A 12,797-nucleotide genomic window follows, 5' to 3' on the forward strand; every position below is an offset into this window, starting at 1 on the left:
TGGTATTACCAGGTTTTCGGGGCTTCTAAAGGAGAGCCCCGACTTGGCTTCACCTGGCTCCTGGCCCCAGTGCCCCTGGTGATACCCAGGTGCTGGGCTGTGATCACAGCCTCCCACCAGCCCACCTCCACCAGCCTTTCCCAGAACCCTGCCCCAGATGTTGGAACTGTGCCCGGAGGAGGGAGCAGACCCCGAGGGAGGCCGGGAGGGGCTGCCGATGGTGAAGGCTGCTGTGTCTAGCTGTTCCCTTCCAGACCCACTCCCTCTGGGCTGCGTCCCTGGCTGGTCCAAGCCCTGATCCCTGGGATATGAAGACCTCCTCCAATTTGCTGTTCCCTGAGAACCAGGCCTCCCTCTGGAGAGGATCACAAGCTTGGGTTTCACTCTGGGCTTGCTCTTGGAAACCCCCGGGAGCTTGGCTCTGACCAAGATGTTTTGCTCCAGCCTCTTGCTCAATCCCCACTCCTCAGACCTCAGCTTCACGAACTCCTGTGTCTTTGGCAGGGTGAGCCGGACACTGGCCCGTCTGAGAAGGCGCCTGGTTCCTGGCATCAGCTGGCCACTCTCTGCCTAAGAAAGGGCCAGGGTCACTGCATCCCCTGGTGGCTGGTCCTAGGTATTGTCACCGCCCAGCCCCATTAAGGGAGGGCCTGGCCCCAAGTCCTAGGATGGGTTCAGGGCTGGGAGGGGCAGGGCTTGGGGTGGACCTGCCCTTGGCCCCCAGCCACGGGCCTGGCTCTGCCCATGCTGAAGATACTGAGGCCAGTTCCAGCGACCACAGTGTCAAGATCTCCGAATCCCACTTCTCCATTCCTCCACAGCCAGATGGCTCCATTTCACACACAATACACTGAGGCCCAGAGAGTAGGGAGCCAGGCCAGGGAGGCCACCTTGAGCCTGGCACAGCAGCCTCATTTATCATGCTGCTCTGCCACTCACAGGGGAAGCATGACCCCAAAGTCCCCTTCCCGGTCCTGGTGAGTATCTTGTGCCTGGATTGCTGGCCAGCCTTCTCTGCCCTGAGCACTCAGTAGCCAGCAGGCTCCCCGCCTTTCCTGGAGTCCGAGGCAGCTGCCCAGCCACCAGCCATGCGACGGCTTGCACCACAGCGATGAAGGTGGACATGATCTGGGTGTGATGGTGCCGGGTCTCCAGGGCTGCAGTCACTGCCTGGGGGTGGGAGGAGACAGGAAGCCTGAGCAGGGCTCCAGATGCCACCTGAACCATGCCTGTGTGGTTACAGGCCTCAGTCCAGGTGATGCCATTTCAGGCCAGGTCATCAGGAAGAGCAGGTTGGGGCCTGCTGGGTCTCATTGGAGCAGGTGGCTTGGCCCTCACGGCACAGGGGCTCCAAATGGCCCAGACAGCAGAGAGAGGACACCAACCATTGTACACCCTGTGGCGACCCAGGCCTCCAGCCCAGGAAGACCTGGGGCTCCACACAGTGACTCAGTTTCCCGAGCCCCCGGCCCACCCGGTCAATGTTTCTCTCCACTGTCGTGATGTTGGGTAGAGCTGGTCGTGCAGCCGGGGCTCCTCCACAGCTCACTTCACGTCACAGCACGGGCCCACTGAGCAGTGCACTGGGCATGTACAGCACCACGTCTCCCAGGCTGATGTTCAGCGGGTGCTCAATCAGCTCAGCCAGTAGTTGTTCACGTCCTCGGCTGTCACAATGCCCCCTGCAACGGGACAGCAGCTCGAATGGGCGCTGGGATGGGGCTGCACCAGTGGTGTTGGGGGCAGGCATGGCTGTACCATGGTGGTGGGGAAAAGCCTGTACCTACCGGGGAGGACAGAGTACACTACTGGAGGGTGGGACTGTGCCCTGGGAGGAGGCCACAGGCAACCTCACTCCCTCCTGAGCTCCTGTCTCCCTGACACTGCCCACCACCCCACAGCTTCCTGGCTTCCTTCTCTCCTCTGTGGCCAGAGAGTGCTCTCCTTTTTCTGTTTTAGAGATAGGATCTTGCTCTGTCACCCAGGCTGGAGTGCAGTGGCTTAATCACAGCCTTGAACTCCTGGGCTCAAGTGATCCTCCAGCAGATCCTCCCCAGTAACTGAGGCTAAAGGTGGCACCACCACGCCCAGCAAATTTTAATTTTTTTGTAGGGTCTTGCTATATTTCTTTTCAGTATACTTTGAATTTTTTATGTTTTCTGGTTCCCCAGCCCCACCCCCACTATATTTATGTAGAGTCTCAATATGTTTTTTGTAGTCTCACTATGTTGCCCAGGCTTATCTTGGACTCCTGGCCTCAACTTCTACCTCAGCCTCCCAAAGTGCTGGGATTAAAGGCGTAAGACACCAAGCTTGGCCTCAGAGGGCTTATTCTTTTCCTTTTTTTTTTTTTTTGAGATGGACTCTTCCTCTGTCGCCCAGTCTGGAGTGTAGTCAGTGGTACGATCTCAGCTCACTCAAGCCTCCTGGGTTCAAGTGATTCTTCTGCCTCAGCCTCCTGAGTAGCTGGGATTACAGGCACAAGCCACCATGCTCAGCTAATTTTATGTTTTTAGTAGAGATGGGGTTTCACCATGTTGCCCATGCCAGTCTTGAACTCCTGACCTCAGGTGATCCACCCGTCTTGGCCTCCCAAAGGGCTGGAATTACAACAGATGTGAGTCATGGTGCTCGGCTCAGAGGGCATTTTCTTTTCTTTTCTTTCTTTTTCTTTTCTGAGTCAGAGTCTCACTCTCTCGCCCAGGCTGGAGTGCAATGGCGTGATTTTGACTCACTATAACCTCCGCCTCTCGGGTTCAAGCGATTATCCTGCCTCAGCCTCCTGAGTAGCTGAGATTACGGGCACGTGCCACCACACCTGGCTAAATTTTTTTTTTTTGTATTTTTAGTAGAGGCATGGTTTCACCATGTTGGTCAGGCTGGTCTTAAACTTCTGACCTCGTGATCTGCCCACCTCGGCCTCCCAAAGTAATCAGAAGGCCTTTTCTAAATGGAGAATTCCTGCCGGTGTCCCAGCGTTTGGCCTCTTCTCCTCACGATGAATGGATAGAGGGAGGGGGGAGGTTCTTAATTCTCCAGGAGTCAGCTCCAGACAGACAGGGTATTGGCTAATTTCCAGCCTCAGTGGTAAAGGTCGACATGCTAATCACCCTCCTCCATGAAACAGTGACAAAAATTACCTGAAGAAAGCCACAGCCAAGCTCCAGGCCCCTGCCCCACAAAGCCCCTTCCCCATGCCTCTCTCAAGGTGACCCTCATCCCTTGTAACCCTCCTGGTGAATCAAAGCCCCCTCTCCCTGGGCCTTAGCCCAGCTGCTCCTCTGCTAGGAATCCCTTCCTCTCTCTGCCTAACAAAGTTATCTGCAGCCCAGCCACCACCTCCTCCAAGTCCTCCTGCATCTTCAGGCTGTATTCTAGTGCTTCCCTAGCCCTGGCTCTTGCCTACACCTGCATTTACCCTACCAGGGACTTGCTCTCCTGGACTGCAAGGCCTCTTTTGGTTTTGACATAAGCAGGAGCTGTGAACCCACATGGCCGGCCACTGACACTCCTCCACGAGGAACTTCCTGCAGGCTCAGGCAGGACAGGAAGACCCCAGGGCTCTGGGCCACAGCTCAGGGTTTCTACTGCAGGGTTCCTCACCCCTGAGGTTATCCACTCACCAGCTGCCTGGATGTCCTTCACAATCTGGGCCGTGAGGCTGCCGTTGTAGAAAGCCTGGGCACCCTCGATGGCCAGCGTCTCGTAGGTGTCAGCCAGCCGCGGCAGAGTCAGTCTCTCCCCCTCCCGAAGCACCTTCCCATCCCGGCAGAACACCTCACTGGGGCAGAGGGGGCTCACGTGAGGAAGCAGGTGGGATGGACTCAGCTAGACCATCCCCCACACCTGCCCACACAGGAGAACGGAGCAAAGCAGGGGCAGCACCTGTCACAGGTGGGTGGCCCTGTCACTCAGCGCTCGTCCTCCCAGTGTCCCTTTCGGGAGCCTCCTAGTGTCCCTTGCCACTCAGGACACACGGCCAACCACAGTGGCCACTGGGACCCCACCTCAGAATGTGTCCCCACACGTGGTGGGAAGGGTCTGCATCTCCTCAGCCCATTATCAGTGCGGGGTCCTGAAGGCAGAGGGCCGCTCCACTGCTGCTAGGGGCCTGCAGGGTCCTTGGGCTGTGCCTGCACTGCCTGTGTCAGGGGGCCGCACCCACAGACATACCACAAGACAGGCTGCTGCTCGATGACGGTCCGCTTGTTTTCCAGGGCTGCTGCCAAGCTCTTGCCCACGGGGAAGCCCTGGCGGGCCAGCTGGATGCTGGGCTGGAAGAGGCGAGCCCAGGGCAGCCGTCCATGCCACTGGTGAACCAGTTCATAGCCTCAGATCTCCCCGGGCACCGCCACTGACAGCCCCCTGGGGGGAGAGAGCCACAGTTAGTGGCCCTGAGTGGGGGACACGGGAATCTGTCACAGGCAGCATCCCAGGCACATTCCCTGACTCGTTTTACAGATGGGGCAGAGGCTTAGAAGGAAAGTTTTGTTTTTTTTCTGTTTTGAGATGGGGTCTTGCCATCTTGCCCAGCCTGATCTTGAACTCCTGGACTCAAGTAATCCTCCCACCTCAGCCTCTGGAGGAGCTGAGATTATAGGCATGAACCACCACACCCGGCAGAATGGGATTTTGATTTTTATTTATTTTTTTAAATTTTAATTGTTTTTTTAGGAGGGGACTTTTAAGGTCATATCTGGGCTCAGCAGGCAGGAGAGTACATGGACCAGGGATGTCTGAGGAGGGCACAGGAGGGGAAGCAGTAGCATGCAACTGGGTTTCGCTGTCCCAGGATGAGGTTTCTGTCTGTGCAGGTGCCTGCGTGTCTAAAATCCTGTGCCAGGCCAGACCCCTCCCATCTCGCTGACCACAAGGCCTTATCCTGTAACACTCGTGGGCTCCACCAGAATGTGCCAAAGCAAGAGCAGGTCCTTCCCTGACCCAGGTCAAGCACAGACCACCCTCAAGACCCAGTCAGCCCTAAGAAAGGGCTCTCTTCCTCTTTTCAACTGCCCCAGAGGCAAGACCTGAGCCTTAACCTCCGTCCTATTCCCTCTCCCAACCTCAGTTTCTCTGTCCAACTGTAACAGTGTTTTCTTTTGAGACAAGGTCTCACTCTGTTGCCCCAGCTGGAGTGGAGTGGTGCAATCACGGCTCACTGCAGCCTTGGCTTTCCAGGCTCAAGTGATCCTCCCACCTCAGCCTCAGAAGTACCTGAGACTACAGACATACCCCACCACACGCAGCTAATTTATTTTTCTTTTGAGATGGAGTTTCACTCCTGTTGCCCAGGCTGGAGTGCAGTGGAGCGATCTCGGCTCACACCAACCTCCACCTCCCAGGTTCAAGCGATTCTCCTGCCACAGTCTCCCAAGTAGCTGGGATTACAGGCACGCACCACCATGCCCCGCTAATTTTTGTATTTTTAGGAGAAACAGGGTTTCGAAAGGCTGGTCTCAAACTCCTGACCTCGTGATCTGCCTTGCCTCCACCTCCCAAAGTGCTGGGATTACGGGCATGAGCCACTGTGCCCAGCCTAGATTTTTAATTTTTTTGTAGGGACAGAGATTTCACTATATTGCTAAGGCTGCTCTCAAACTCCTGGCCTCAAGCAATCCTCCTACCTCAGTCTCCCAAAGTGCTAGGACTACAGGTGCACCCAGCCTATAAGGGCTTTTGCCTTCCAGTTCTGACTTTCAAGGAGGTCATTGGAAACAGACCCTGTTTCCCCTAAAGACAGCAGGGAAACCTGCTTCCCCTCTGAGCCCCACTGTCCATATGTACACTAGACACTGACCCTTTGCCCAGAAAGATACAACTATGGCCTCTGCCTCCAAGTATTCTCCTGCTCTTGCCAGAGATGACGGGGGCCATTTGGCCACTCCCAGGCTTGGTGACTGCAGCTCTAGAACTGCCTCTCCCACCCTGAAGCCTGGCACAAGTTTTCTTTTTTTTTTTTTTTTGAGACGGAGTCTCGCTCTGTCGCCCAGGCTGGAGTGCAGTGGCGGGATCTCAGCTCACTGCAAGCTCCGCCTCCCGGGTTTACGCCATTCTCCTGCCTCAGCCTCCCGAGTAGCTGGGACTACAGGTGCCCGCCACCTCGCCCGGCTATTTTTTTTTGTATTTTTTAGTAGAGACGGGGTTTCACCATGTTAGCCAGGATGGTCTCGATCTCCTGACCTTGCGATCCGCCCGTCTCGGCCTCCCAAAGTGCTGGGATTACAGGCTTGAGCCACCGTGCCCGGCCGGCACAAGTTTTCAAGAGCCAGTGGTTTCAATTCCTAGAGGCTGCACATACATCCCAGAAGGTCTGACACCCAGCACACAACTCCTTCTACCTTACAGTTAGACAGAAGAAGTTCTAATCTTCGATAGCTTAGCAATGGTATGTTGTATATTTCAAAGTAACTGGAAGAGAGGACTGTGATGCTAACACCCAGAAATAAATACTCAAGGTTATGGAGACCCCAAATACCCTGCCTTCATCATTATACACTCTATGCATGTAACAAGCACTCACATGTACCCATAAATATAGAAAATATCATGTATCAATATCAGAAAAAAAACTCACCTCAGGCCAATCAGGCTCTCATGCCACCACACTTGCCAAGCTCTCCGGCAACCCCCACACTGCCAGACCTAGTGCCCTCTCTCAGCTTTACTGGGCTCATCACTTTCCTCAAGAGCCACCCCTGCATCCTAGCACCTGGCTCCACCCAAGTGTCCCCCGCCTGCCATCCTAGCTCCTGCTCTGCCCTCTGTCTTTGCTCTCTCTCCTGGTGGTCTGCCTGACATCTGAGCTTCAGCCTCCATTTAAGCACTGACAACTGCCAAATTGACCTGCTGGCCTGGACTGCTCCTCAAATCGCCAGACCTGAGTATCTACCTGCCTGCTCGAAGAAAGCATCTCAAACTTAAACGTGCCCAAAACCGAGCTCCTGAGTGTCCACGCAGACCTGCTTCCTGAGAGCCCTGCCTGTCTCCGTTAGGGTCACCCCATCCTTCCAGGTACAGACAAAGGATCTGGGGTCCTCGGGGACTCCCTATACCAGCATCACACCCAACCCATCCTCAAATCCGCAGGCTCCACTTCCAAGTGTGTCTGTCCAGTGTCAGCCACTTCCCACCACCCTCTCCATGAATTACTGCAGTGACCTCCGGACAGGTCCCCACAGGCTCCCTGTCCCTTACACAGCAACCCAAGGGGTCCACAGGTCAGATACATCCCCCTCCACTCACACACTCCACAGGCCCCCACTTCTTTGAGACAAGAGGCAGAGGCTTCACCATGACCTAAGAGATCCCACACAACCTGGGCCGTTCCCCTCGGGTCACTTGCTGCAGCCTCCCCAGCTCCCCACAGGGCTCTGTCCCTGCCCATCACACCTGGATCACTTGGTCTTCCCCCAGACACCACAAAGCTCCCCTGACCCCACCCCTTCCTCTGAGTCTTTGCTCAGATATCCCCTTCCCTGACTAGGTCACCCTCCATAGAGTACTAGATATTGAGGCCCTCCAGGTCTGCTTTTCCAAAGCCTGTAGCACACCTGCACCTGCCTAGTTTCTCCTCCGACCTGGAACGTCACAGATTTCATTTGCCATCTTTGTATTTCACCCCAGCTTCAGGAACACCTGATTCTTTAAGAGATGCTCAATACATTCTAGTTAAAGAAATGATTCCAAGCGTCCACAAGGTACCAAGTCTATGATTCCCGCATTCTCTTACCCTGAGCAATTTCTTTTTTTTTTTTTTTTTTTTGAGACGGAGTCTCACTCTGTCGCCCAGGCTGGAGTGCAGTGGCCGGATCTCGGCTCACTACAAGCTCCGCCTCCCGGGTTTACACCATTCTCCTGTCTCAGCCTCCCGAGTAGCTGGGACTACAGGCACCCGCCACCTCACCCAGCTAGTTTTTTGTATTTTTTTAGTAGAGACGGGGTTTCACTGTGTTAGCCAGGATGGTCTCGATCTCCTGACCTCGTGATCCGCCCGTCTCAGCCTCCCAAAGTGCTGGGATTACAGGCTTGAGCCACCGCGCCCGGCCACCCTGAGCAATTTCATGTCTACAGATGCTGAGTTTCTCAATAAATATTTAAAAAATTAAAGAGTCAGTATGTTGCGGAGGACTCCAAAAGGCACCACCCAGGATCCCCACCTGAGGTCTAACACTTGCTATGGTGAGTGTTCCCTGCCCCTCCAACCTCCAACTTTTTTTTTTTTTTTTTTGAGATGGAGTTCTACTCTTGTTGCCCAGGCTGGAGTGCAGTGGCACGATCTCAGCTCACTGCAACCTCTGCCTCCTGGGTTCAAGTGATTTTCCTGCCTCAGCCTCCCATATAGCTGGGGTTACAGGTGCACACCATCACGCCTGGCGAATTTTTGTATTTTTAGTAGAAACAGGGTTTCACTATGTTTGCCAGGCTGATCATGAACTCCTGATGTCAGGTGATCCACCCACCTCAGCCTCCCGAAGTGGTGGGATGACAGGTGTGAGCCACTGCACCCGACCTTTGTTGTTGTTGTTGTTGTTGAGATAGGGTCTCACTTTGTTGTCCAAGGTAGAGTACAGTGGTACAATCATGGCCACATCACCATGCCTGGCTAATTTTTTTTTTTTTTCATTTTTTGTAGAGACGGAGTCTTGCTATGTTGCCCAGGCTAGTCTCAAATTCCTGGGCTCATGCGATCCTCCTGACTTGGCCTCCTAACATGCTAGTATTACAGGTGTGAGCTATTGAGCCCCACTCATCCTCCAACTTTTACCCCACAATCTATTCTGCCTCCTTTGAGCAGTATCCCTGGATAGACAGCGGCTTCCCCTCAGGTACCTGGGGAATTTAGGGGCCTCCTCTCCACTGAAGACCAGACTGGAAAAGAGAGACTCCACCTCACACTCTAGAGCGCCATCCCCACAAATGAACAAATGAGTGAATGGGATGCCTGTTGAAAAGGCAGGAAACAGATAGCCTGGGTTCAATTTTAGCTTTACCAACCCCCCAGCTGTGTGACCTCAGCTGATTTGCATGACCTCTCTGAGCCTCAGCCTCCCCACCCTGTAAAATGGGAATCCACACAGCATCCCCTATCGCAAAGGAGCAGGGAGGGGTGTGAGGGGCTCGTGGGTGAAAAGCACAGAGCACAGCCTGGGCCCCAGTGAGCCCTGGTCCGTGAGGGCTGCTAGCATAATAATTATTCTCTCCGTGTGCTGCACAGGGTGGCCCCGGAGGCCTCAGCAGAAATAACAGAAGCTCCCGGCCCTTTACCCTGGTGATGATGGTCCTGACCACTCACTGTGGGAGGATGCTATGGGGCCAGGAAGGGATGGGGGTGCTAGAACTGCCCCTGGACCCTGATGGGGCCAGGCTCCTATGGGCAAGACCCTTCCCGGTGGCTCAGCCAACTCTGCACCCATGCCCCAAGCCTGCAGGATGGCTTACCCTTCTGGGACTGCCCCGAGCTGTTGAACATGCCGGCAAAGGCCAGCCTGGGGGCCACCTCACAGGCGTTGATGACCTCAGCTTTTCCTAGGAGAAGCAAGTAGGCAGACTGACCCACCCAAACCCTTCATGCCCTGTGAGCCCAGGGGCCACTCAACTGTGCCTCGGCCCAACCCACACCCCCTGACCCTCTCCCTCGCCTCTCCTGAGGCACTCACACGTGGTGCTGTTGTAGATGGTGAGGAACGGGACACCCCCGATGCCCATGCTGTGGGTGTTCATGAGCCCCACATACAACAGGGCTGCAATAGCTGCATCCACCGCAGAGCCACCATCCCGCAGTGCGTCCCTGCCATGTGGCACATAAAAGGGTGAGAACCCACAGGCTTCCATCCTGGCCCACCTGCTCAAAGGAGGATGGAAGAGAAGTCCATTCGAGTTTTGGAGTTTTTGTTTTTCTCTTTTTCTTTTTTTCTGAGACAGAGTCTCACTCTGTCACCCAGGTGGGAGTGCAGTGGTGTGATCTCAGATCACTGCAGGCTCAACCTCCTGGGTTCAACTGACTCTCCCACCTCAGCCTCCCAAGTAGCTGGGACTACGGGCCCATGCCACCACCCCCGGCTAATTTTTGTTTGTTTGTTTGTTTGTTTTGCTGTTTGTAGAGATGGGATTTCACCATGTTGCCCAGGCTGGTTGAGAACTCCTGGGCTCAAGTGATCTGCCCACCCTGGCCTCCCAAAGTGCTGGTACTACAGGTGTGAGCCACTGCATCTGGCCTTTGTTTTATGAGACAGGGTCTCACTTTGTCACCCAGGATGAAGCACAGTGGCACGGTCACGGCTCAATGCAGCCTTGACCTCCTGGGCTCAAGCAATCCTCCCACTTTAGCCTCCTGAGTAGCTGGGACTACAGGTTTGAACCACCACGACTGGCAATTTTCTGTCTTTCTTGTAGAGACAGGGTCTCCCTATGTTGCCCAGGCTGGTCTCAAACTCATGGGCTCAAGTAATACTCCCGCCTCAACCTCCTGAAGTGCTCGGATTATAGTTTTCTCTTTTCCCTTTCTTTCTTTCTTGTTTTTCCTAGACAGAGTTTCACTCAGTTGCCCAGGCTGGAGTGCAAGTGGCGTGATCTCAGCTCACTGCAACCTCTGCCTGCTGGGTTCCAGTGATTCTCCTGCCTCAAACTCCCAAGTAGCTGGGATTACAGGTGCATTCCACCACGCACGGCTAATTTTTTGTATTTTCAGTAGAGATGGGGTTTTACCATGTTGGCCAGGCTGGTCTCAAACTCCTGATCTCGGGTGATCCACCTGCCTCGGCCTCTCAAAGTGCTGGGATTACAGGTGTGAGCCACTGTGTCCTGCCAGTTCCCTCTTTATCAAGCAAACAAACGTATGTAACTTTTATAATTGGGACACAAAGGGAAATTGCTATATTTTATTCATAATTTTTTTCTTTTTTTTTTTTCTGGCTGGGGATGGTGGCTTGCACCAGTAATCTCAGCATTTTGGGAGGCCAAGATGGAGGATTACTTGAGGCCAGGAGTTCAAGACCAGCCTGGGCAATACAGTGAGACCTCATCTCTACAAAACAGTCTTTTTATTATTCAGGTGTGGGCTATGATCACTCCTCTACACTCCAGCCTGGGCAATAGGATAAGACTCCACCTTTAAAAAGAGAAATAAGCCAGGCACGGTGGCTCACACCTGTAATCCCAACACTTTGGGAGGCCGAGGTGGGTATATCACCTGAGGTCAGGAGTTTGAGATCAGCCTGGCCAACATGGTGAAACCCCATCTCTACTAAAAACACAAAAATTAGGCTGAGCGCAGTGGCTCATGACTGTAATTCCAGCACTTTGGGAGGCAGAGGTGGACGGATCATGAGGTCAGGAGTTCGAGACCAGCCTGGCCAAAATAGTAAAATGCCATCCCTACTAAAAATACAAAAATTAGCTGGGTATGGTGACACATGCCTGTAGTCCCAGCTACTCAGGAGGCTCAGGCAGGAGAATGGCTTGAACCTGGAAGGTGGAGGTTGCAGTGATCTGAGATCGCACCACTGCATTCCAGCCTGGGTGACACAGTGAGACTCTGTCTTGGGAAAAAAAAATTAGCTGGGCATGGTGGTTTATGCCTGTAATCCCAGCTACTCGGGAGGCTGAGGTATAAGAATTGCTTGAACCCAGGAGATGGAGGTTGCAGTGAGCTGAGATCACGCCACTGCACTCCACCCTGGGAGAAAGAGTGAGACTCCATCTCACAATAAATACATAAATAACTAAAAATAAAAAGACAAATACGTAAAAATAACAACCAAACAACAAAACAGTGGAGTTTATCCAAAGACACAGAGACTTTTAGAACTGGGAAAAAGGGCCCTATTGGGCTCTAGGAGACCCACACCCTGCTCTCGGGGTCACCGTCCCCTACCCAGAGGCTACTGAGAGAGTCCAAGCAAAGAACAGGTAGCTCTATGCACATGGGACACCCCGTGCCCAGGCAACCTGCTTACATGTGGGGAAACTGAGTCTCAGAGGGGCAAAGGTATTGCCCAGGTCTGCTTGCCCTGTTTCCAGGGCCCATGCCCCTATGCCCTGCCCTGCTCACCTCCCAATCTCCAAACAGTGCTTGGCATCTGCAGCCACAGCAGCCCTGGCGTACACATGGTTGTAAGGTTCCTTGGAGGCCGAGGGCAGCCAGACACAGAGGCCAACAATGACCAGCACCAGGACAACGGCCAGCAGACCCAACACCACTAACTTCTTCATGGCTCTGCTGCATCCACGGGGCAAGGAGCAGGGTCAGGACCAGCCTCAGACACTCCCTGGCCCCTCTCCAACAGGGAACAGTCTAAAGTCAGGCCTCAGAAACACAGGCCCAGTGTCTCCCTCCCACCTCCCAGAATGTGTGCATGCTGTCCAGCCCCGGGGATGTGCACCTCCGAGGAGGAGCAGAGGAAGGGAAGGAACAGAAGCTGCCAGAGAACCCATAAGCTTACCTAGTCCCAGAGGGGACAAGAGACCAGCCAGGGGGTGCCCAGCAATCCTGGGGGACAGTGGAATGTGTCTACATAGGGTGCAGGACAGGCAGGCCTCTCACAGAGGTCCAGCCTGGCCAGGAGGATGGGGAGGCTGACATCACAGGAGCAAGGAAGCGCACGGTGACTCTGCACAGTAACTCAGCCTGTCACCAGGTGACTAAAGTTCACGCAGCCCTGGGAGGGCCCCGAGTGGGAGGTGTTGTGAGCCGGGAATGGGGTTTCCACCTCCCAGGCTCAGTTTCCTCCAAAGGGCGCTGTCTGCCCATGAGCCCCTCCAGTGAGCCCCAGGCTGGGTCCCCCCTCTGCCTCTCCCTG

At 54.4% G+C, this 12,797-nt stretch overlaps 1 pseudogene; it reads right to left on the minus strand.

Moving 5' to 3' along the window:
• Positions 1-565: 565 nt before the first annotated feature.
• On the minus strand, positions 566-12,210 carry LOC102134834 (glutathione hydrolase 1 proenzyme-like; annotated as a pseudogene).
• Between the last annotated feature and the right edge of the window lie 587 nt (positions 12,211-12,797).

Source organism: Macaca fascicularis, chromosome 10, assembly GCF_037993035.2.
Source record: "Macaca fascicularis isolate 582-1 chromosome 10, T2T-MFA8v1.1".
Taxonomy (NCBI): domain Eukaryota; kingdom Metazoa; phylum Chordata; class Mammalia; order Primates; family Cercopithecidae; genus Macaca; species Macaca fascicularis.